This window comes from Mesoplodon mirus (assembly GCF_964341445.2).
Source record: "Mesoplodon mirus genome assembly, chromosome: 8".
Taxonomy (NCBI): Eukaryota; Metazoa; Chordata; class Mammalia; order Artiodactyla; family Ziphiidae; genus Mesoplodon; species Mesoplodon mirus.
The window spans coordinates 26494886-26519773 of record NC_138984.1 but is presented as its reverse complement, the minus strand read 5'-3'; positions in this window follow the sequence as shown (position 1 = coordinate 26519773).

Genomic DNA, 24888 nt, shown 5'->3' with positions numbered 1-24888 from the left:
TGTTTGTTTGTTCTTTAATTCTTATAGGTCTGTATTAAACATTTCTTGCATCTTCTCGATCTTTGCCTCCATTCTTTTTCCGAGATCCTGGATCATCTTCACTATCATTGTTCTAAACTCTTTTTCTGTACAGTTGCCTATCTCCATGTCATTTAGTTGTTTTTCTGGGGTTTCATCTTGTTCATTCATGTGGTACATAGTCCTCTGCCTTTTCATCTTGTCTGTCTCTCTGTGAATGTGGATTTTGTTCCACAGGCTGCAGGATTGTATTTCTTCATACTTCTGCTCTCTGCCCTCTGATGCATGAGGCTATCAAAGAGGTTTGTGCAAGTTTCCTGATAGGAGGGACTGGTGGTGCATAGAACTGACTGTTGCTCTGGTTGGCAGAGCTCAGTAAAACTTTAGTCCATTTGACTGCTGATGGATGGGGCTGGGTTCCCTCTCTGTTGATTGTTTGGCCTGAGCAACCCAACACTGGAACCTACCTGGGCTCTTTGGTGGGGCTAATGGTGGACTCTGGGAAGGCTCATGCCATGGAGTACTTCCCAGAACTTCTGCTGCCAGTGTCCTTGTCACCACGTTGAGCCACAGCCGCTACCCACCTCTGCAAGTGACCCTCCAACACTAGCAGGTAGGTCTGGTTCAGTCTCCCCTGGGGTCACTGCTCCTTCTCCTGGGTCCCAATGTGCACACTACTTTGTGTGTGCCCTCCAATAATGGAGTGTCTGTTTCCCCCATTCCTGTCGAAGTCCTGCAATCAAATCCCACTAGCCTTCAAAGTCTGATTCTCTAGGAATTCCTCCTCCTGTTGCTGGGCCCCCAGGTTGGGAAGCCTGACGTGGGGCTCAGAACCTTCACTCCAGTGGTTGGACTTCTGTGGTATAAGTGTTCTCCAGTCTGTGATTCACCCACCCAGCAGTTATGGGATTTGATTTTACTGTGATTGTGCCCTTCCTACAGTCTCATTGTGGCTTCTCCTTTTTCTTTGGATATGGGGCATCATTTTGGTGAGTTCCAGTGTCTTCCTGTCGATAATTGTCCAGCAGCTAGTTGTGATTCTGGTGTTCTTGCAAGAGGGAATGGGAGCACGTCCTTCTACTCTGCCATCTTCGTCCCTAAAAATCTCCATTGGCTTTTGAGTGAAGTCTAAATTCTGCCCAGTCTTCAAGCATGTTCATTATCTCATGACTTGATAACATTCTGCAACTCACATTATCTGCTCCAGGCATGCAGATCTCACTACCAACAGTTTACCATGCTTATTCCAGCCCATGTTGCCCTTCCTCTTGTCATTTTCTTTACCCTCATATATAGCTCTCTCCTGTCTACTTCACATCATGAAATCCCATCCAACATCAGTCATACCTCCTCTATGCCCCTCTGCTAAAATCCCAGTTGAGTTTTGCTGTACAACCCAGCACTCAATTTCAAACTGCCCATTGGAATGGAATATTCATGGCTTTTTTTTAAGACAAAGATTTATGGATTGTCCACAGTGTTTCCTGATATTAGACCATTTCTGTTCTTCTAGAAAGGCCATACTTTTGTTCATGACAAACAAACTGAAATTCTTAATGGCTTAATAAATGAAAGTTTATCTCTCACACATGAAAACGTTGTTATAGGTCTGCCATGTGGTGACTCAGTGATTTAGGTGCTCCTATCTCATTGCTCTGCTGACTTAAGGCAAAGCCTCCACTTTCACCAAAAGGAAAACACTAATGGTGTCAAACTCCACTTCTTACATGGTTTGGTCTGGATATGACTCATGACAGTTCTGATAAACCATTGGTAAGAAATAGTCACATGTTAGTTACTGCTGTACAAAGAAGTGAATCAGCTATACGTATACATATATCCTCTCCCTCTTGGACTTCCCTATCACATCGACCCCCCACCCATCTAGGTCATCACAGAGCACCGAGCTGAGCTCCATGTGCTATACAGCAGGTTCCCACTAGCTATTTTACACATGGTAGTGTATATATATCAATCCCAATCTCTCAATTCATCCGACCTGCCTTCCCCACCCTCCATGTGCACATGTCCATTCTCTATGTCTGTGTCTCTATTCCTGCCCTGCAAATAGGTTCATCTGTTCCATTTTTCTAGATTCCACATATATGCATTAATATACCATATTTGTTTTTCTCTGACTTACTTCACTCTGTATGAGAGACTCTAGGTCCATCCACGTCTCTACAAATGACCCAATGTTATTCCTTTTTGTCTATAGCTCAGAATATTATCCCTCAAATAAATTATAGATCCATTACCAGGAAAAAAAGAGGAAATAATCACATGGTCCTGCCTAACTGCAGGGTAGCTGGGAAAGTGGGGCTCAGGTTAGAGTTTAGACCATAAATGTCTCTGTTGCACATTTTCAGATGTGTGAGTTCATTGATGCAACCCTACAACATTGAGAGGTACATTTTAAATTCTATTGCCATTTTATAATTACTGCTATTATTATTATATTTATAGTTGAGGATGGGTGAAATGACCTCTCCATCTCACCCAACTAGATGTAGGACCCACAATACACCGGCTGTCAACTCCTTGAAGGTAGATACCATGTGTCTTATGTCTTCATTCACCAGTAGATGTGATAGTTGTTTTTCAATACATTGTATGATTAATTTGCTGTATTCTACTTTAAATTCAAGTGGTTGTTGGCTTTTATCCTTTATTTTGCCTCAGTTTTTCCAAGGTAAGAAAAGAGCAGCCAATGAATGATTTTGTTTAGTTAGGGGGCCTTTGTTACCTGGGTCTTGAATTCCACCAGTGACTCTCAGTTAGAGGTTTTAGGTAAAAGGAAGGCAAGTAGAGGAGAGAATAAGAGAGTGAAAGGACAGGCACAAAGCTCACATGAACACTTATGTGTAGAGATAATATGTGATGTTTTGGCAGCTTTTATAAGGTGAAATGTCAATTTCTATCCAGTGAAATCTTTACTGTTAATTTTCAACAAAACAAACAAAATGTTTTCTTGGTAGGGCTAAAACCCCAGAGCTATGCTGTTGCCCAGAGGCTTGATCCACCAAATCTGCTCAGAACACATCTCATGGTTGGTTATGGATTTTTTGCTCGTAATACTGACTAATCTGCCCAAAAGATCAAGGTGCAGATGAGACAGTCAAGGAGGCACTGATTTGATGGTCTGGCATCTTGCCAAGACTCATGAAGTGACAAGGGCAGAGCGGTCTGAGGGTTCTTAGGTTCCTTCCCACATGCCCATTGCGGCTGCCATGGAGCAGAATTACTGTTGAACTGATGCTCTGTCGCAAGGCTTCTGTTCTCAGATAGTGACAGAAACAGCATGAGTACAGCCTGTTGTAGTAGAAAGGAGATGGGTCTTAACTCAGACAACCTCAACTTGAATCTAGGCTTCTTTTTGCTTTAGCTCTGAGTCTGGAGAATTTAACTAACCTATTTGAATCTTTTTTTCCCTGTAAAATAAGGACAATGATATCTGTTTTACAATAATTATTAGAGGAAAAGTGATAGTAAACACAAAGCACCTAGTTTATTTCTTGGTTTATAAATAAATTCAATAAATGGTGTGGCTTAAAAAATAGTGTGTCTTAAGGATGGGTACAAAGGGCAAACAGTGGATAAGTTCATCCAATTTAGTATCAAGCCTATGTGACACACAAATCTTTTTCCTCCCCTTTGAATCAATAGTTCCAAGTTTTAAAATAATTTTCCGCCTTGACTTGCCAATTAACGATAATAATATCTGAGTTGAGATTAATAGTATTAAGAACCAGTTAAATATAGCATGGTATATCAAGGCTAACATAACATTCTAAGGTAATTGGGCCCACAAGTCTGTATAAAACATATATTAGCAGTGCCTTCCATTATCTTTTGATCCTTGGATGCCTATTTTGTGTGTTTCTATATGTATATCCATCTGTTTCTTATGCCTTCAATTCATAGCACTTGAGCCACAGAATCCCAGTGGCTTAACAGTAGATAAGACATTTTACAGTTATATATAATCAGATATTCAGTGACTTAATTTGGACAAGTGCTCAGATGGGCTTATCTTTTTCACTCATTCATGTATTCATTCATTCAATGAATATATAATGAGTACCATGTACTATTTTAGGCACTTGGTATACCTACATTTCAATGAACAAAACAGGTAAAGTTTCCTAAATGTGTGGAGATTGCATTACATTCTAGTGGGGAAAAAGCAGACAATAGATAATAAAGATGATAGATAAAAATATTATAAAATATGTTAGAAGATGATAAATATTGTAAGAACAAAGGGCAAGGAATATGGGTACCCAGAGATTTGTGATGGAGGAGGCAGACTTCAAAATAAAATAGGGTTGTCAGGGATCATCTCATGAGAAGGGCACACTTCAGAAAACTCCTGAAAGAAAGAGGGCTAGCCATGAAAATATATAAGAGAGTTCCAGATAGTAGGAATAGCCAGTGCTAGCATACTTATGACATGGCAAAGGTCATTTTAACTAAAGGGGATGGGATGTAGCTAGTAGGAGATTATAAAGGTAAGCTGGACAAGGTAGCAAATAATGGAGGGCTTAGTGTGACTTTATCTTTTCCCCACCTATTTACAAAAAAATAGGTAAACCTCAAAAAATGAAACGTGATGATGTACGAGAAACAATGAAACACTCAAGGAGAAGAGCACAGCTCAAAAAATTGAATATTAAATAAATTACTTTTTCATTGTAAACTACAATGTATTTAGTCTGATAGGAGAAACTTTAATGTGAGAGATTACTCCTTGGTAAGGACTACACTGTCCATCAAGTGTTAAGAACATTAGACTTAGTCCCTATTCTGATTTATAACACATCTCTTCTGAAAGGAAGTTTCCTAGTCATTACAATTATATTTTAGATGTTAACAATCACTCTTCACCTTAAAAAACGTTTCCTAAAACAATTCTGCTATTTTTAAAAAATTCTGCTGAACTTTAAAATATATTTCCTCCTAGTTCTCGGTGGAAATCCCCATTTCCCCAGTCCACAGCTGGTCAACATCTTGCATATCGTAATATATCATGTATGCAATAATTATTATTAATTTACTTGGAGAACAGTCTCTTTCCCAGATAAAATATACTATTTAATCTACTCTCATAAGTCCTCTTTCATATCACTTCAATTCTCTAGGATTACAGCTGCTATCTAAATTTAATATTTTCTACCTGATTAGTAGTTAATTTTTTCTAATTTACACCAAATCAGATTAAAAATTATTCTAATAAAGAATGATCAATTTTCTGTATAGCTCATGCTTAAATTGCTGGCTGCTGGGGAAAGAAAAACTTGAACACGTTTTCAATTGCCAAAGTGTTACAGTAGATTGGTTCATTCCTATACCTTATTTTGCTATATTAACATAGTCAAAGACACATGGAATGTGTAGATTATTCTTTACTGTGTTATTAACTAACAAACAGAAAAATTCACAATGTAACACAAAATATAATAGCCTATTATTCCCAAGATAAACTATAAATTCATTAGTCCTTTGCCTAATCTTTAGGGCAAAGAAGGTGTACCATTTTATTATTAGTGTCCATGACTCTAAATACAGAAATTTCTGGTAAACAGAACAGGGACATTTGACTCAGCAAAAGTATGTTTTGTTCTCCAAATCACCAGTGACTTTCAACCAAAAGGCTCAGAGCACATAACTGGGGAGGGGAGGAAAATGGTGAAATCAGCTTTCATGCTGAGTCTGGCTCTCTTACTGACAGGAAACAGAAGAACAGAGAATGAAGTGTCCATGCCTATCTGGTAGAAAATTCCTGGTTTAGCTTGCCTCTCTGCCACATTGCCATTTGGAGGGAGAGGGAGAAAGAAAGGCATTCTTATGAGATGACAAAACTTGAATTATACAAATCTAGACTTGTCTGTGATTTTCTCTACCACAGCCATATGTAGGCATGAGTTTTTATTTTTTCTGTGATTTGATCTTGTTCTTTCCTATTTGTAATAAGTAATAGAAGCAAAACATATTGAGAAATAAAATCTAAAATCTAATGACACTGTTTTGGGTTCAGGAGTCCCCCCCCTGCCCAACTCAATCCCTATGTTTCCTAGTTATATAAACTGTGTTTGTGTGTGTGTGTGTGTGTATTTATATAGATATACCATTATATAGTATAGTACATAATCTCTCTCTACCTATCTACTACCTACCTACCTACCTATTTATAATTTTCTTCTTTTTACTTAATTCATTACAATATGAAACTGTGTATTGCAACCAAGAATAAAGACAGCAAAACCAGACTAGAGTCTACTCCTCATGGGAGGGGTGATGGGAGAAGAGATTTTGCTCCTACCTACATCCATTTATGTTTTAGTGCTTTCTGATGGTTTATTGGACCAATAGCAAGACTCTGAATATTCAAAGATGTGCTGTCTTCATTGGGAGCTGATATTAACAGAGTTCCAGAAAAGTCTTATTCCAGCATCTGTGAAGCTTGATATTATATTTACAAATACTTTTGTATATCTATGAACTAGGTTCACCCAAAGGATGGTTTGAAGACTGGTAAAAAATGGTAACTGAAACCAGGCTGAAGTTAATTTTACTTTATTCTTACCATCATTTTATCTAGTAGCCTATGCCAAATGAAAGATCAAGTAATATATGTGCAGGTAATAAGATACAACTCCCAGCTCATTTCTTGACCCTCATGGTAGGTTTAATGAAGTGAAGAATCATACAGCTCAGAGAAGACCAACACACTAGATTTAATGCCTTTATACCAGTTTAGGTTGTGGTGAAAATGTGTCAACCCTCAAGGCTCTACCTCATCACTTTAAAAGGAATATATTGTTGTATCAGTTATATTTATCCATATTTCTTTCTTTCTGTGTCACTGAGTATACTTGAGGTTTCAGTGTAGCTATTCAGACCATAGCTACAATCTACTAAATGATACTAAAGAAATAAACAGTTCAGATGTTGTCCCCTAATGCTTGAGTTAGCAGCAGGTAATAACTAACATTAACTAAAAGTGTATCACATGTTATGTTAAAGATTCACTCACTATTTTATTTCTCATCTCAAACTATGGCTAATTATGTTGTCTAAGCAAGATCATCAGAAAGGATTATATAAAAAGCATTATGTGGTATCGTGTTAAAAACATAACTGAAGAATAAAGATTGCAAACCCTCTTTACATGATTAATTCCCAAAAGGGAAATTAAAATCCAAACCATAAAATTTCTTCTCTCTTATTGTTAAACTAATGTTAACTTTCAAAATGAAATCTCTCTATTTTGAAGAAATTAGAATCCAGATATCATTTCTTCCTTAATTTCTTGTGTTTATTCTCAGAGAAATCCTACACAGGTGATTGATTGCTCTCTTTTTTTCCACCAACAAATGTAACCTAGTCATTTCTCTGGAAAAGGTAGAGATACACAAGAACCCCTAAAGTTATATTAATCCAGTCTCAAATATCTCACATCTCCAATTTTCCAAAGAAATATGTGTCAATAGGAAAATATCAGAGCACAACTGTAACACAACTCACAATTATAACACTTAGAAAAAAATGCATGTAATTTCTTGGGAATCATAACATTTTATAATCCAAGCACTAATTCCCCTATCTAATGCAAAAAATATGTTTCAAGAACCTATCTCATATAACTGAAGTCTACAATTTTGTTTCCTACCATAGGCCAAAGTAGGAAGTTTATTGTTATTTAGGAGACATAGGAAGTCTACAATTTTGTTTCCTACCATAGGCCAAAGTAGGAAGTTTATTGTTATTTAGGAGACATGGGTGGACTTTTTGATGAATGGGGATGAAATGGAGAAAATAGGCATAGGAAGATGCTCTTGGTTTCAGCTTCAGCATGTGTGTTAATTCATGGCAGTTGTCCAGAATCCCTCATAGGTGGAAGTAAGTCCACCTTTAAATAACACCATGCCACTGGGTGTGTAATACAGGTATCTTTTAATAGTGTATTCCTCTCCCCTTCCTTATGCCATTGCTGCCATTCATTCTATTTATTCTTATGCTATGATCACCTAATACATTACATTATTTTTACCTTAAACAAAGTCTTCTTTTAGATCAATTAAGAATAAGAAAACTACAATTTTATTTTACTTTTATTTATTCCTTCTCTGACATTCTTTCTGCAGGCAGTTCTGAGTTTCTGACCTATATTATTTTTCTTCCCCTTGAAGAACTTTAACATTTCTTGAAGGGTACTTTTGCTGGCAGTGAATTCCCTCATTTTTGTCTGAGAAAGGCTTTATTTCTTCCTCTTCTTTTAGGGATAATTTTACTAGATATAGAATTCTTGGTTAGTGGAGTTTTGTTTTGTGTTCTTAACACTTTAAGTAGTTCACTCTACTCTCTTTCTTGCATGGTTTCTGATGAGAAGTCCACAATAATTCTTATTCTTTTTCCTATATAGCTAAGGCATTCCCCCCACCCCCCAACCCCCTTTGGCTTCTTTCAGGATTTTCTCTTTGTCTTTGGTTTTCTGCAGTTTGAATTTAAATTGTCTAAGTTTAGTTTTCATTTGTTTTGTTTTTTGTTATTTATCCTGCTTTCTTGCTGTTTTTGGAACTTCCTTAATTTGTGGTGTGGTGCCATTAAATTTAGAAAGTTCTCAGCTATTATTACTTTAAATAATTCTTCTGTTTTATTTTCTCTTTGTTTTCTTTCTGATAGTCCAATTACACTTATGCTCATACATTTTGAACACTTTCCATAACAGTTCTTGGATTTTCCATACTTTTTTCATTTCAGTTTTAGAAGTTTCTAGTGATATATCTTCAAGCTCACCAATTCTTTTCTCAACTGTGTCTAGTCCACTAATGAGCCCATCAAAGGTACTATTCATTTCTGTTAGTGTTTTTAATTTCTAGCATTTCTTTTTGAGTGTTTCTTTGAACTTCCATCACTCTGCTTACATTACCCATCTCTTTTTGCATGTTGTTTACTTTTTCCGCTAGAGCCCTTAGCCCTAATCATAGTTATTTTAACTTCCCTGATATTTCCAACTTCTGTAGTGTATCTTAATCTAATTCCATGTTTGCTTTGTTTCTTCAGACTGGGTTTATTTCCTGAATTTTCGAATATCTTGTAATTATTTGTTGAAAACCAGACATATTGTATTGGGTAATAAGAACTGAGGTAAAAAGGGCTTAAGTGATTTAAAAGATTTATGTTAATCTTCTAGGAGTTGAGTTTTTAAAAATGTTTTCTGTAGCTATAGGTATCAGCTTCTAGCATCCTTGTTTTTGTTTCCTCTTTGACCTTGAGTTTCCTTCAATATACCTCGTCAAAGAGAGTCTCTGTTTCACTGCTCTTTTAGTTGTAATCTACTATTGTTATACTCAAACCCTGTGGTGGTAGGTGTGGGGGAGGGAAAATATTCTCTAATCTTATGACTGTAGTGTGTCTGTGTTTCTGGGCTGTGATGTTTAATTGTTTTTAGTGATAAAGATTTCCCCTACCCCCCTTAAATGAGACAGAGAGGCCAAAGGGCCTTGAATGGGACAAATTCTCTTCTCATAGTTAGAATAAGGCTGTGGTAAAGTCTTTTTTATTTTTATTATTTCCTGGAGCATAGACCTACGTTATGGGGAATCCTCTGGACTTATTTCACAATGAGCCACAAGGAAATCTTTCTTAAATCTTCATCATGAGAAATTTGTGAGGTCCTTGGAGGAAAAACCCATGAAAGTGTAGGATCTGGGGGGACCTTCAAGATGGCAGAGGAGTAAGATGTGGAGATCACATTCCTCCCCACAGATACATCAAAAATACATCTACATGTGGAACAACTCCTACAGAACACCTGCTGAATGCTGGCAGAAGATCTCAGACTTCCCCAAAGGCAAGAAACTCCCCACGTATCTGGGTAGGGCAAAAGAAAAAACAGAGATAAAAGAAGGACAGGATCTGCACCTCTGAGAGGGAGCTGTGAAGGAGGAAAAGTTTCCACACATTAGGAAGCCCCTTCACTGGCAGAGACAGAAAGTGGTGGGAGGGAATCTTCAGAGCCACAGAGGAGAGCACAGCAACAGGGGTGCAGAGGGCAAAGCGGAGAGATTCCCGTACAGAGGATTGCTGCCAACCAGCACTCACCAGGCTGAGAGGTTTGTCTGCTCACCAGCCACGTCAGGTGGGGACTGGGAGCTGAGACTCAGGCTTCAGAGGTCAGACCCCAGTGAAAGGACAGGGGTTGGCTGTGTGAACACAGCCTGAAGGGGGCTAGTGCACCACAGCTACCTGGGAGGGGGTTTGGGAAAAAGTCTGAAACTGCCTAAGAAGCAAGAGACGATTGCTTTGGGGTGCACCAGGAGAGGAGATTCAGAGCATGCCTAAACGAGCTCCAGAGAAAGGCACGAGCCATGGATATCAGCATAGACACCACAGATGGGCATGAAACAGTAAGGCTGCTGCTGCAGCCACCAAGAAGCCTGTGTGCAAGCATAGGTCACTATCCACACCTCCTCTCCTGGGAGCCTGTGCAGCCTGCCACTGCCAGGGTCCTGTGATCCAGGGAAAACTTCCCCTGGAGAACACAGAGTGTGCCTCAGACTCTTGCAAGGTCATTCTGGCCTCTGCCACCACAGGCTCACCCATCACTCCATAACCTTCCCTGCCCCTGGACTGAGTGAGCCAGAGACCTCTAATCAGCAACTCTTTTAACCCCCTCCTGTCTGAGTGAAGAAGAGATGCCAGAGAACGACCTACAAGCAGAGGTGGGACCAAATCCAAAGCTGAACCCAGGAGCTGTGTGAACAGAGAAGGGAAAGGGAAATCTCTCCCAGAAGCCTCAGGAGCAGTGGATTAAATCTCCACAATCAACTTGATGTACCCTGCATTTGTGGAATACCTAAATACACAAAGAATCATCCTAAAATTGAGGCGGTGGAATTTGGGAGCAAGTGTGGACTTGGGATTTGCTTTCTACTTCCAATTTGTTTCTGGTTTTAAGTTTATCTTAGTTTAGTATTTAGAGCTTATTATCACTGATAGTACGATGTGGTAGATTTGTTTATTTATTTGGTTGCTCTCTTCCTTTATATATATATATATATATATATATATATATATATATATGTGTGTGTGTGTGTGTGTGTATATATATATATATATATATATTCCTTTTTCTCTTTTAATGAGTGTGTATAAGTATGTTTCTTTGTGTGATATTCTCTGTATATATTTGCTTTTATCATTTCTCCTAGGGTTCTCTCTGTCCGTTTTATTTTGTTTGCTTGTTTGTTTTTTAGTATAGTTTTTAGTGCTTGTTATCACTGGGGATTTGACTTTTGGTTTGGTTGCTCTCTTCTTTCTTTCTTTCTTTTTTTATTTCAATTTTATTTTTATGTTTAATTAAAATTTTTTTTTATTTTAATAATTTTAGTTATTTAATTAATTTATTTATTTTTCTTTCATTTTCTCCCTTTCCTTCTGAGACATGTGGCTGACAGGGTCTTGGTGCTTCGGCTGGGTGTCAGGCCTGAGCCTCTGAAGTGGGAGAGCTGAGTTCAGGATATTTGTCCACCAGAGACCTCCCAGCCCCAGGTAATATCAAATGGCAAAAGCTGTCCCAGAAACCCCCATGTCAGCACTAAGACACAGCTCCATTCAATGACAAGAAATCTACAGTGCTGGACACCCAACACCAAATGACTAGCAAGACAGGAACACAACCCCACCCATTAGCAGAGAGGCTGCCTAAAATTATAATAAGTTCATAGACACCCCAAAACACACCACCAGACGTGGTCCTGCCCAACAGAAAGACAAGATCGAGCCTCATACACAAGAACATAGGCATGATTCCTCTTCACCAGGAAGCCCACACAACCCAATGAACCAACCTTGCCCACTGGGAGCAGATACCAAAATCAACAGGAACTACGAACATGCAGCCTGTGAAAAGGAGACTCCAAATGCAGTAAGTTAAGCAAAATGAGAAGACAGAGAAATGCTCAGCAGATGAAGTAGCAAGGTAAAAACCCACCAGATGAAACAAATGAAGAGAAAATTGGCAGTCTGTCTGAAAAAGGAATTCAGAGTAATGATGGTAAAGATGATCCAAAATCTTGGAAATAGAATGGAGAAAATAGAAGAAATGTTTAACAAGGACCTAGAGAAACTAAAGAGCAATCAATGATGAACAACACAATAAATGAAATTTAAAATTCTCTAGAATGGATCAATAGCAGAATAACTGAGGCAGAAGAATGGATAACTGACCTGGAAGATAAAATAGTGGAAATAACTACTGCAGAGCAGAATAAAGAAAAAAGAATGAAAAGAATTGAGGACAGTCTCAGAGACTCCTGGGACAACTTTAAATGCACCAACATTCGAATTATAGGGGTCCCAGAAGAGGAATAGAAAAAGAAAGGGAATGAGAAAATATTTGAAGAGACTATAGTTGAAAACTTCCCTAATATGGGAAAAGAAATAGTCAATCAAGTCCAGGAAGCACAGAGAGTCCCATACAGGATAAATCCAAGGGGAAACAAGACAAGAAACATATTAATCAAATTATCAAAAATTAAATACAATGGAAAATATTAAAAGCAGCAAGAGAAAAGCAACAAATAACATACAAGGGAATCCCCATAAGGTTAACAGCTGATCTTTCAGCAGAAACTCTTCAAGCCAAAAGGGAGTGGCAGGACATAATTAAAGTGATGAAAGGGAAAAACCTACATACAAGATTACTCTATTCAGCAAGGATCTCATTCAGATTCAGAGGAGAAATTAAAACCTTTACAGACAAGCAAAAGCTAAGAGAATTCAGCACCACCGAATCAGCTTACAGCAAATGCTAAGGGAACTTCACTAGACAGGAAACACAAGAAAAGGAAAAGGCCTACAATAACAAACCCAAAACAATTAAGAAAATGGGAATAGGAACATACATATCGATAATTACCTTAAATGTAAATGGATTAAATGCTCCAAGCCAAAGACATAGACTGGCTGAATGGATACAAAAATAAGACCATATATATGCTGTCTACAAGAGACCCATTTCAGACTTAGGGACACATACAGACTGAAAGTGAGGGGATGGAACAGGATATTCCATGCAAATGGAAAACAGAAGAAAGCTGGAGTAGCAATTCTCATATCAGACAAAACAACTGTTAAAATAAAGACTATTACAAGAGACAAAGAAGGACACTGCATAATGATCAAGGGATCAATCCAGAAGAAGATATAACAATTGTAAATATTTATGCACCCCAAATAAGAGCACCTCAATATATAAGGCAAATGCTAACAGCCATAAAAGGGGAAATTGACAGTAACACAGTCATAGTAGGGGACTTTAATACCCCACTTTCACCAATGGACAGATCAACCAAAATGAAAACAAATAAGGAAACACAAGCTTTAAATGATACATTACACAGGATGGACTTAATTGATAATTATAGGACATTCCATCCAAAAACAACAGAATACACTTTCTTTTCAAGTGCTCATGGAACACTCTCCAGGACAGATTATATCTTGGATCACAAATCAAGCCTCAGTGAATTTAAGAAAATTGAAGTCATATCAAGTATCTTTTCCAACCACAACACTATGAGACTAGATATCATTTACAGGAAAAAATCTGTAAAAAATACAAACACATGGAGGCTAAACAATACACTACTTAATAACCAAGAGATCACTGAAGAAATCAAAAAATACCTAGAGACAAATGACAATGAAAGCATGAGGATCCAAAACCTATCGGATGCAGCAAAAGCGGTTCTAAGAGGGAAGTTTATAGCAATACAATCCTACCTCAAGGGACAAGAAACATTGCAAATAAACAACTTAACCTAAAGCAATTAGAGAAAGAAAAACAAAAAAAAACCCAAAGTTAGCAGAAGGAAAGAAATCATAAAGATCAGATCAGAAATAAATGAAAAAGATATGAAGGAAATGATAGCAAAGATCAATAAAGCAAAAAACTAGTTCTTTGAGAAGATAAACAAAATTGATAAACCATTAACCAGACCCATCAAGAAAAAAAGGGAGATGACTCAAATCAATAGAATTAGAAATGAAAAAGGAGTAACAACTGACATTGAAGAATACAAAGGATCATGAGAGATTACTACAAGCAACTATATGCCAATAAAGTGGACAATCTGGAAGAAATTGACAAATTCTTAGAAAAGCACAACCTTCCAAGACTGAAGCAGGAAGAAATAGAAAATATAAACAGACTAGTCACAAGCACTGAAATTGAAACTGGTTAAAAACCTTCCAACAAACAAAAGCCCAGGACCAGATGGATTCACAGCCGAATTCTATCAAACATTTAGAGGAAAGTTAACACGTATCCTTCTCAAACTCTTCCAAAATATAACAGAGGGAGGAAAACTCCGAAACTCATTCTACAAGGCCACCATTACCCTGATACCACAACCAGAAAAAGATGTCACAAAGAAAGAAAATTACAGGCCAATATCACTGATGAACATGGATGCAAAAATCCTCAACAAAATACCAGCAAGTAGAATCCAACAGCACACTAAAAGGATCATATACCATGATCAAGTGGGGCTTATCCCAGGAATGCAAGGATTCTTCAATATATGCAAATCAATCAATGTGATACACCATATTAATAAACTGAAGGAGGAAAACCATATGATCATCTCAATAGATGCAGAAAAACTTTTGACAAAATTCAACACACATTTATGGTAAATACACTCCAGAAAGTAGGCTTAGGGGAAAGTTACCTGAAAATAATAAAGGCCATATATGACAAACCCACAGCCAACATCATTCTCAATGATGAAAAACTGAAACCATTTCCACTAAAATCAGGAACAAGACAAGGTTGCCCTCTCTCACCATTAGTATTCAACATAGTTTTGGAAGTTTTAGCCACAGCAGAGAAGAAAAATAAAAGGAATCTAAATCGGAAAGAAAAAGCAAAACTGTCACTGTTTGCAGATGACATGATAGTATACATAGATAATCCTCAAGATGCTACTAGAAGACTACTAGAGCTAATCAATGAATTTGATAGTTTCAGGATACAAAATTAATGCACAGACATGTCTTGCATTCCTATACACCAGTGATGAAAATTCTGAAACAGAAATTAAGGAAACACTTCTGTTTACCATTGCAAGAAAAATAATAAAATACCTAGGAATAAACCTACCTAGGGAGACAAAAGCCTGTGTGAAGAAAATTATAAGACACTGATGAAAGAAATTAAAGATGATACAAATAGATGGAGAGATATACCATGTTCTTGGATTGGAACAATCAACATTGTGAAAATGACTCTACTACCCAAAGCAATCTACAGATTCATTGTAATCCCTATCAAACAACCAAAGGCATTTATCACAGAACTAGAGCAAAAAATTTCACCATTTGTATGGAAACATAAAAGACCCCAAATAGCCAAAGCAATCTTGAGAAAGAAAAACGGAGCTGGAGGAATCAGGCTACCTGACTTCAGACTATACTTCAAAACTACAGTAATCAAGATGGTATGGAACTGGTACAAAAACAGAAATATAGATCAATGGAACAGGATAGAAAGCCCAGAGGTAAAACCATACACATATGTTCACCTTATTTTTGATAAAGGAGGCAAGAATATACAATGGAGAAAAGACACCCGCTTCAATATGTGGTGCTGGGAAATGTGGACAGCTATGTGTAAAAGAATGAAATTGGAACACTCCCTAATACCATACAGAACAATAAATTCAAAATGCATAAAGACCTAAATGTAATGCCAGACATTATAAAACTCTTAGAGGAAAAGATAGGCAGAACACTCTATGACATAACTCTCAGCAAGATCCTTTTTGACCCACCTCCTAGAAAGATGGAAGCAAAACCAAAAATAAACAATGGGACCTAACAAAACTTAAAAGCTTTTGCACAGCAACGGAAACCATAAGACAGAAAGACAACCCTCAGAATGGGAGAAAATATTTGCAAATGAAGCAACTGACAAAGGATTAATCTCCAAAATTTACAAGCAACTCATGCAGCTCAATATTATAAAAACAAATAACCCAATCTAAAAATGGGCAGACGACCTAAATAGACATTTCTTCAAAGAAGATATAAAGATTGCCCACAAACACATGAAAGGATGCTCAACATCTTTACTCATTAGAGAAATGCAAATCAAAACTACAATGAGATATCATCTCACACCAGTTAGAATGGTCATTATCAAAAAATCTACAAACAATAAATACTGGAGAGGGTGTGAAGAAAAGGGAACCCTCTTGCACTGTTGGTGGTAATGTAAATTGATACAGCCAGTATGGAGAACAGTATGGGGGTTTCTCAAAGAACTAAAAATAGAACTACCATACAACCCAGCAATCCCACTACTGGGCATATGCCCACAGAAAACCATAATCCAAAAAGAGTCATGTACCACAATGTTCATTGCAGCTCTGCTTACAATAGCCAGGACATGGAAGCAACCTAAGTGTCCATCAACAGATGAATGGATAAACAAGGTGTGACATATATATACAATGGAATATTACTCAGGCATAAAAATAAATGAAACTGAGTTATTAATAAGGAGGTGGATGGACCTAGAGACTGTCATATAGAGTGAAGTAAGTCAGAAAGAGAAAAAAACATACTGTATGCTAACACATATATATGCAATCTAAGAAAAAAAAAAGGTTCTGTAGTACCTAGGGGCTGGACTGGAATAAAGAGACAGATGTAGAGAATGGATTTGAGGACAGGGGGAGGGGGAAGGGTAATCTGGGATGAAGTGAGAGAGTGGCATGGACATATATACACTACCAAATATAACATAGTTAGCTAGTGGGAAGCAGCCGCATAGCTCAGGGAGATCAGCTGGGTGATTTGTGTCTACCTAGAGGGGTGAGATAGGGAGGGTGGGAGGGAGATATAAGAGGGATGAGATATGGGGATATATGTCTATGTATAGCTGATTCACTTTGTTATACAGCAGAAACTAACATACCATTGTTAAGCAATTATACTTCAATAAAGATGTTAAAAAAGAAAAAAATAAGAAAGTGTGGGATCTCTCCTAATGTTGTCGGCCTCAAGATAGTCTCACTAAGCCTTCATGAACTTGTCATCATAGCCATTTAAGTGTTGTACAGTATAAGGCTCCAGAAGCTTTTCCTCCAGGTAAGCAGATTTCATGTGTTTCTCCAGATTTCAAGTTTTCCCTGAGACCTCAGTTCTCTGATGCGTCCAAGGAAAGTCACTGATTTTCACTTTGTTCACTTTTTTTCTTTTTTCTTTTTTGTAAAGATGACAGTGACAATTTCCAGTCTCTTTACATGAGGAAGCTGAAACAAGTATTCAGGACTGGGACATAAACCATGGAAGTTCAGATTTTTCCCTTATGTACTGCTTATTTATTGAAAAGAAAAAATCTCACTATTAATATGACTTATTTTTCCAGTTAAATTTTTTAAATAGCTTTTTTTCATATTTGTAGTTTTTCTCTCTTTATTGATCCTTAGTTATATCAAATAAAATGGGATCTTAGTTATAACTGGACTGAAATGGACAAAAAGTAGCAGAGCTTAACATCACAATAAAGGTTTTTTTATTTGCAAACCCAAGACATTCTAGAATCTATTTTGCTTTAGTTTCAAGTTGCTCTAATAAACACTTCAGACACAGGCAAACAGTCAGATGCTTAAAAAGAAAGGTGGATTTTATAAACAGAAAAATTTGAGAGCAGGAAGGACAGGGCTTGTCATTAAATAAGTCATTAAAGGAAGACACAATTTGACTATATCACTCCCTAGAGGGCTCCTTGGTGTGGGTTTATGAACTCTGGGATAAGGGCCAAGTTGGGTACAATTATATTTGGTTTAACACTACAATTAACATGCCTAAGGTTTCTCAGTTCTTTTTTCTTCCTTTCTCTTTTTGCTTTTTTAAAAAAAATTTTTTTTGAAGTTGAACCCATCTTTATGCTTTCAACTTTGTACTATATGTTTTATAAATGTTTTAATCAGACATCATTTCTGTATTTTTCTTGAAAAATTGAGATGAGAATCTATTCAGCCACATGCTTTTAAAGAAAAAGATATTCATAATAAAAATTTAAAATAAAAACGTGTTGCAGCAAATACTACCCACCATTACTTCTGCTTGTTTTTTTGCCTTTGTCTTTTAGGTGACTGATTTTCCTTTAAATACAGTCCAGAAAATCTGAGAATAATATAACCTGGCCTCTGGACATTGTTGAGTGAAATATTCTTTTCTCTATGTCTATTTATTCTTGGAATATTTATCCTCTTTTGCTTTCTACCCCAATGAATGCTTATTTTACCATGTTTTTTTCTTTACACAAGATGGTAAGTGAGAGAGAGAATCTTTGCCTTTCAATGTTTCTTTTTAAAGTGATACGTATGTGCTTTTCTTACATATAATACTCTAGTTTAGTAGTTCTTAATATTTTTGGGGAGTTATAGGTCCCTATGAGAAAATGATGAAAGCTGAAGAATCATTTTCCAGAAAAATTCACACACAAACACATTTTGCAGATACAGTAATTTTGCAGATGTGGTAAGAGGTTTACAGATTTCCTAAAGGCAAAATAAAGATTTCTGAACTCCAGGTTAAAAACGTTTGGCATGTTCACATCTCACAGGTGGCTTTTGTCATGTGACACACAACCAGCTTGCCTTCTGCAAGAAATGTTATGTACCAAGTTTGGCCCATTCTGTATCAGAGGAGTATTTCTTCCTGATTTAACAATCTGTTTAATCTTATGTGATAATGATTTTTACCTATGGACTTTATCAGGAAGACAATAAGACTTGTTGAGAACAACTGGATCCACTGTGTGTAATAAGAACAATACTGCATTTACTAAGCATATTTATCTATATAATAAATTATAAAGGATACCCAAGTAGTCTTCTATCCCCCTTTTCTAAGGAACTCATCATAACCCTTCGTCAATGTGACTAAAGGAGTGGCTTTGCTGTAATTGGGATCCTTTGTTCTACTGTGATGTGATCTTATTTCACTGGGAGGTCAGCTTTTTGTGTCACAGACTTATTACCAGGTCTTAGATTTTGCTTATGAATTTTCACAAAATACAGACTTTGACAACTGAAAATTGATTTTTGCAGAAGGCTTTGCTTCTCTCTAACATGCTCTACAATATTTTGACTATAGCAGGGCAAGGGTGTGGTTCAATATATTTTAAACTTGAGTTCTCAGTGTTGCTGTCTATGCTCTTAAATCATTTCGATGTAGAACACGGTGTTCAGACAAAGCATCAGTGTCAGGAGCGGTGGAGAGAAGTGGGCCTCTACCTGCCTCTGTGAAAACAGTTAAGAAGAAGCAGTTCCATTACAATAGACAAACACTGATAGTGTTATGTGTCCTTGTGAGCTAAGATTGAGCTTGCTAAATTTTCATGGTTTGTTTTCTATGAATATGTGTATATGCATATGTATTTCTAGTACATGAATATATGCATATATGTTTGTAGTTTGTATGTATGAATGTAGTCAATGTTCTGGTTAGTTCTCTCAAGTTTATGCAAATTATACTGTGCTCTGAAAAATGGTTTGATGAAGACATCCACAGTTTATAAGAGGGATGATAATATGCATGTGATTGGCATGATCTAATTAAACTGAAATATCTCAGGCTATTGTTTGCCAGGCAGTGATTTAATGGCATAACAGAAATGTCATAATGCTGCTTTAATTTGGGATAGGTTTTCATCAACAAAAATACGAAATAATGTTAAGCTCCCTTTATATATAATAATCATCTTTATAATCATATTGATTGTATAATTTCTCTATACCAAGATGATATAGTGATTACATAGTGCTGAGAATTCAGGATTTGGAATTAAGAAACAAAAACTAAAAACTAGGAGTAGAGTACGAGGTCTACCACTTATTTGCTGTGACATTTTTATTACTCTCAGGATAGACTCCTGTGAGGGGGGATAACAGGTGGTTACAAATTAACTGGTATAGTGCAGATGGTTGTTCTCATCTAGGGCTACTACCTAGGATGGAACTCTTGGGTGTGAGGGATAGTTAGCCCTCATGGTCTAAACCTCCCTCTGTAAACGTCTCAGAGCAAACATCTTCATTTTCTTGCCTGTTTCTAAGAAAAGACTAAAAACAGCTACTTCTGTTCTCTTTGGAGTCTTATTTGCTAGAGCTCTCTCACCAATGTCTAGAATAGCCTACTATTTTAGTAACTACCTTCTTTGCTTGGCTTGTTAATTAAAACAGTTTCCTGCTTAGCAAGGCATATTTTATCTTGAGCCTTAATTCCTTTGCCGTTCTCTTTGAAATGGATCAAATTCCCAGAGATCCTTGTCAGGATAGGTTGCTGATGGATCATAAGATAACCCAGATGATTCAATGGTTCTGTTCTTGCTATACTTACGACCATGAATTAAAGCTTGCATATATTTTCTCCTCCTTTTTAGTAAACCATTATCTATATTATCCAGTGTGTTGATGTTTTTATCAAAACCCTCCAAAAAATACCCCTAGAATATAATGATGTGACAATTTTCTTAATTATATTTCAGTTACCTGGCTAAATTTTCTAAGTAATTTTTATTCAAAGATTGTACCCAAATTAAGCCTCCTTTTAAAACACAAGTCTTAATATCCTCTGTGGGGTGTGCCTGTGCAAACTTAGTGACATGGCCAATAAAGATAAAAATATTTCTTACTCTCATAAAATTTATTTTTGGGGTCAGAACATTCTCTGAACTGTTCCAGTAGGACATTAGCTTCTGTGTCTATTTTTAGGGTATCTACCTTTGCTCTGCTATTTCCCCAGATACCCTTCTTATAACATTACCACCTTGTTCAGTGTTATCAATTTCAGCTTGAAAAATAATTGTCTTGACAACTCAAGTGATTTTCCAAATTCCAGTTACTCAGTTACTAAGTCTCATCAGATTCTTCTTTTCTTTGTACCATGTAATATAAAACTCTTTTTCTTATGATATAATTGGACTATATTTTTCTATTAAAATTTCATTTTATTTTATTATTTCTAAAGGAAGTTTAAACATTGCTTCAAGAAATACAATATTTGGTACTTCTCTATAAATGACGGCATCCTGGGATTTTATCCAATACTCTGTTCAATATCTGCACCTTTCATGGGTTCTGCTTTCTTGCATATTAAATAATTAATTCTCGTAAACTTTCAAGGAAAATACTTTTTCCCCCTAATTTCATAGATAAAGAAATTGAGGAACAGAGAAGTGCAGTAGTCTCTGGTCTGAGATTGACTAGTCTAAATATTTAGAATAGATATTCACACTCAGGGCTACTGATTTGAAAGAGTGCTCTTTCCACTAGACAACACTAAACTCATAAAAGTGACATTTGTGTTGCCAGAACTAAAGTCTATGAAGTCTCAAAGGAAATGGTTGACTTTGAACATGCACTTCCATTAAAATCTACCTCTCCTATCACTGTCACTGAGTCCTGGGAGAATGCTGTTTATATGCCCAGACACATAACAATATGGTTTCTGAATGATAGTAATGTTAAGAATAACATTTTCCAGCAGTGTCATTCCAGGAACTAAGCTATGGTGTAACAGCAATCTCTTCAGTTTGATGCTTTCTCTGCTGTGAAGAGAAAGTGCATGCTTTAATATATCATGATGTCTCTTTCATTCATTTCTTTCAACCTTTGGTTTAGTGCTTATAAATTACCTATAACAGATTTGTGAGTGATGCTTTACTTAGTCATCAAATAGGGTAGCATGATCTAGGAGCCTGTTGAAAGGTTTTATGCAAGTTTTACATGCTGCAGAGTTCTGGTTGTGAATGTCTTTATGTATATATAAACCTTACCACCTGTCAGCCTTATAACACTGAGATTTCAAAGATAGGGCTAATTCATACTTTGTGGGCCATCTGTTGCCAAGCTTCTATTTTATATACCTACAAAGTTTGGCTGGCATATTTTTTAACTATGAGGACTTTTGAAGACATATGATAGTAAGCTTAAAATAACTGCTCTATTAGTCAGGGATCTCCAGAGAAATAGAATCAATGACAGAGAGTGAGCAGTTGATCAGTAGATAGACAGATAGATAGAGATTGATTTTAAGGACTTGGCTACTGTGATTGTGGGGCTGCTAAGCCCAAACTCTGTAGGCCAAGCACACAGGTTGGTGACCCAGGGAAGAGCTGAGGTTGTAGTCTCCAGCCTAAAAACAGTACGAGGCAGAAACTTTCTTACTTTGGAGGACTCCATTCTTTTTCTCTTAAGACCTTCAATTGATTGGATGAGGCCCACTCACATTATGGAGGATAATCTTTCCTTGAAGTGTACTGATGTAAGTGTTAATCACATTTAAACATTTTCTTCACAGCAACGTTTAGACTGGTGTTTGACTAAAGGTCTGGGGACCCTACCCTAGCCAAGTAGACACATAAAATTAAGCATCACAACTGGATTCTAACTTCTTATGTGGATTTTCTCTGAAAAGTCAGTTTCATTTAATTCTAAAGACACTGGCCTATGACAATTTCAAAGGCTTCTGTGATACATACACAAGTTAATATAATTTAATATAAAATTAGTCTTTTGACTTTGAAATTAAATTTCTTTTTTTAAAAAGATTTTTTTGATATGGACAATTTTTAAAGTCTTTACTGAATTTGTTACAGTATTGCTTCTGTATTATGTTTTGGTTTTCTGGCCACGAGGCATGTGGGATCATAGCTCCCTGACCAGGGACCAAACCTGCACCCCCTGCACTGGAAGGTGAAGTCTTAACCACTGGACTGCCAGGGAAGTCCCTAAATCTCTTTTTTACATTGGTAAAATCTATACTTGAACTCTTTGGGGTTAGTGATCCTATAACATAATCAAGAATTTTTCTTAACTTTTACTATTGGCGTACTTCCACAATGATAAGAAAGACAGTCTTTGTTAAGGGTTACTTAATATTTTATAACATTTCTGGGAGTCTCATCCTGAGTTTTCATTTAAAATGTTCTCATTTAGAGATTATTTTAATGAAGTCACCATCATTTTTTTTGTGTTTGGAACAATATTCATTATATTTTTGAATCTTTATATTTCATTGTCTTTTGGCTGGTAGGCAATGCATATCAGCTCCTTAAGAATTGAATTGCTACTAATAATATATCTTAATGTGTACAAGAATATTCTATTGAATAATTTTTAAACTGTTCTTCTCATTCCTATGTTTCAATGTTTCTAATATTTAACATGTTTTAATGAGATCAGTAGAGCAGATCCTGGAGAAAGGAGGCCAGTGTCATCTTCCTGTGACCATTGATTCTATTATGTCAGAATGAGCCAAGCCAGGCTAAGTTATGCTACACATAAAACAACTACAAAATCTTGGTGGCTTAGTAAACCAAGAGTTTGTTTCTTGCTCGTCTACATTTCTAGTACGGGTCAGTATGGGAACCCTCCTCATCGTAGTTATTCGGTAACCCAAGCTAATTGAGACTCAATTTACATGCATGTGCATGATCACTGTGCCAGGAGAAAGAATACTTACAATGAGTTGTATATGCTGCTGCTTAAAGCTTCTATCCAGAGGTGACCCACATTTCTGCTCATGTTTTGTTAACCAACACAAGTTACATGGCCATGTGCCTAACTGCAAAGTAGGTAAGGAAGTATAATTCTACTGTGAACTTGGAAGGAGGAGGACTGAAATATTTGTGAACAGTCTTGTGACCATAGTCAGGCACTGTTGCAGCTGTGATTCTGTATCAGGAATAATTTCAGTTGTCCATGGCTAAGAGAAGTTGATAAAGACATTCATTTATTTCATATAAATAGAGTGAGTATGTAGGCAGTCTCTGAGTTTGCATGGGAGCTCAAGATTGCTGTGAAGGATCAGGCCCTTTTCATATTTCTGTTCTACTAACCCAGAATAATGGATTTTTGTCCTTAGCCTGACCACCTTTGATTTCAGTAAGGCTTCTACTTCTATACATATCACATTCTTACACATCTGCTCCCAAATCAAAAAGGAAGGAACATATTTCTTCCTTGATCTCTGTCTCTTTTTAGTCAGGAGGAAAATCTTCCCTAGAAGAAGCAAGTCAGCTTTCCTATCAGAGTTTCCCTTATTTTTTTATTAATCAGAACCATGTTACCTGGCAACTCTTACCTACAAGGATAGCCAGGAAAGGGAGTATCTGAAAGGGAGCAAAGAATAACTGTAGGTGGTTAGAAGATTGTCATGGCTTTGCCACCTTTCTTCCTCTGGAGCTTGGTACTTTGCCCCTTTAACAAAATCTGATATTAAAAAATAACTTTTCACAGAAAAAAAATCGTTGAAGCAGTAGCATATGAGCAGATCCATAAGAAACTGGTAGTATTTCAATGACAGAAAGGGCATTTTAGGTGGAAAACACTAAAGGCAAAGAGCCAGAAAATGGTAATGCTAGAGGGTGAGATTGGGATTAAATAATGTAACATCATGAATGTCACTCAAGAGCTTGAACTCTTTAGGGAACCTTATAACTTTGAGGCCCTGAGATATGGTGGTTAAGGACAATTACTCTAGACTTAGCCAATCTTGATTCAATCTGAGTTCTACCACTTAGTAGCTGTGAAACGTTGAGCAAATTCCCTAGCTTCCCTAAATCTCCATCTCCTCATCTATAATAAAAGGGAATAATCAATGGTACCTACCTGTGTTAGGTAGGGTATGCTAAACTGCTGTAATAAATAGATGCACAAATATAATGACTAAAATAAAATAGAAGTTTTGTTGTTGTTGTTGTTCACATAATAAAGTAAGTTTTTGTTTTTGTTGTTGTTCACATAACAAAGTAGTGGGCCCGCTCTGCTCCATGCAGTCATACAG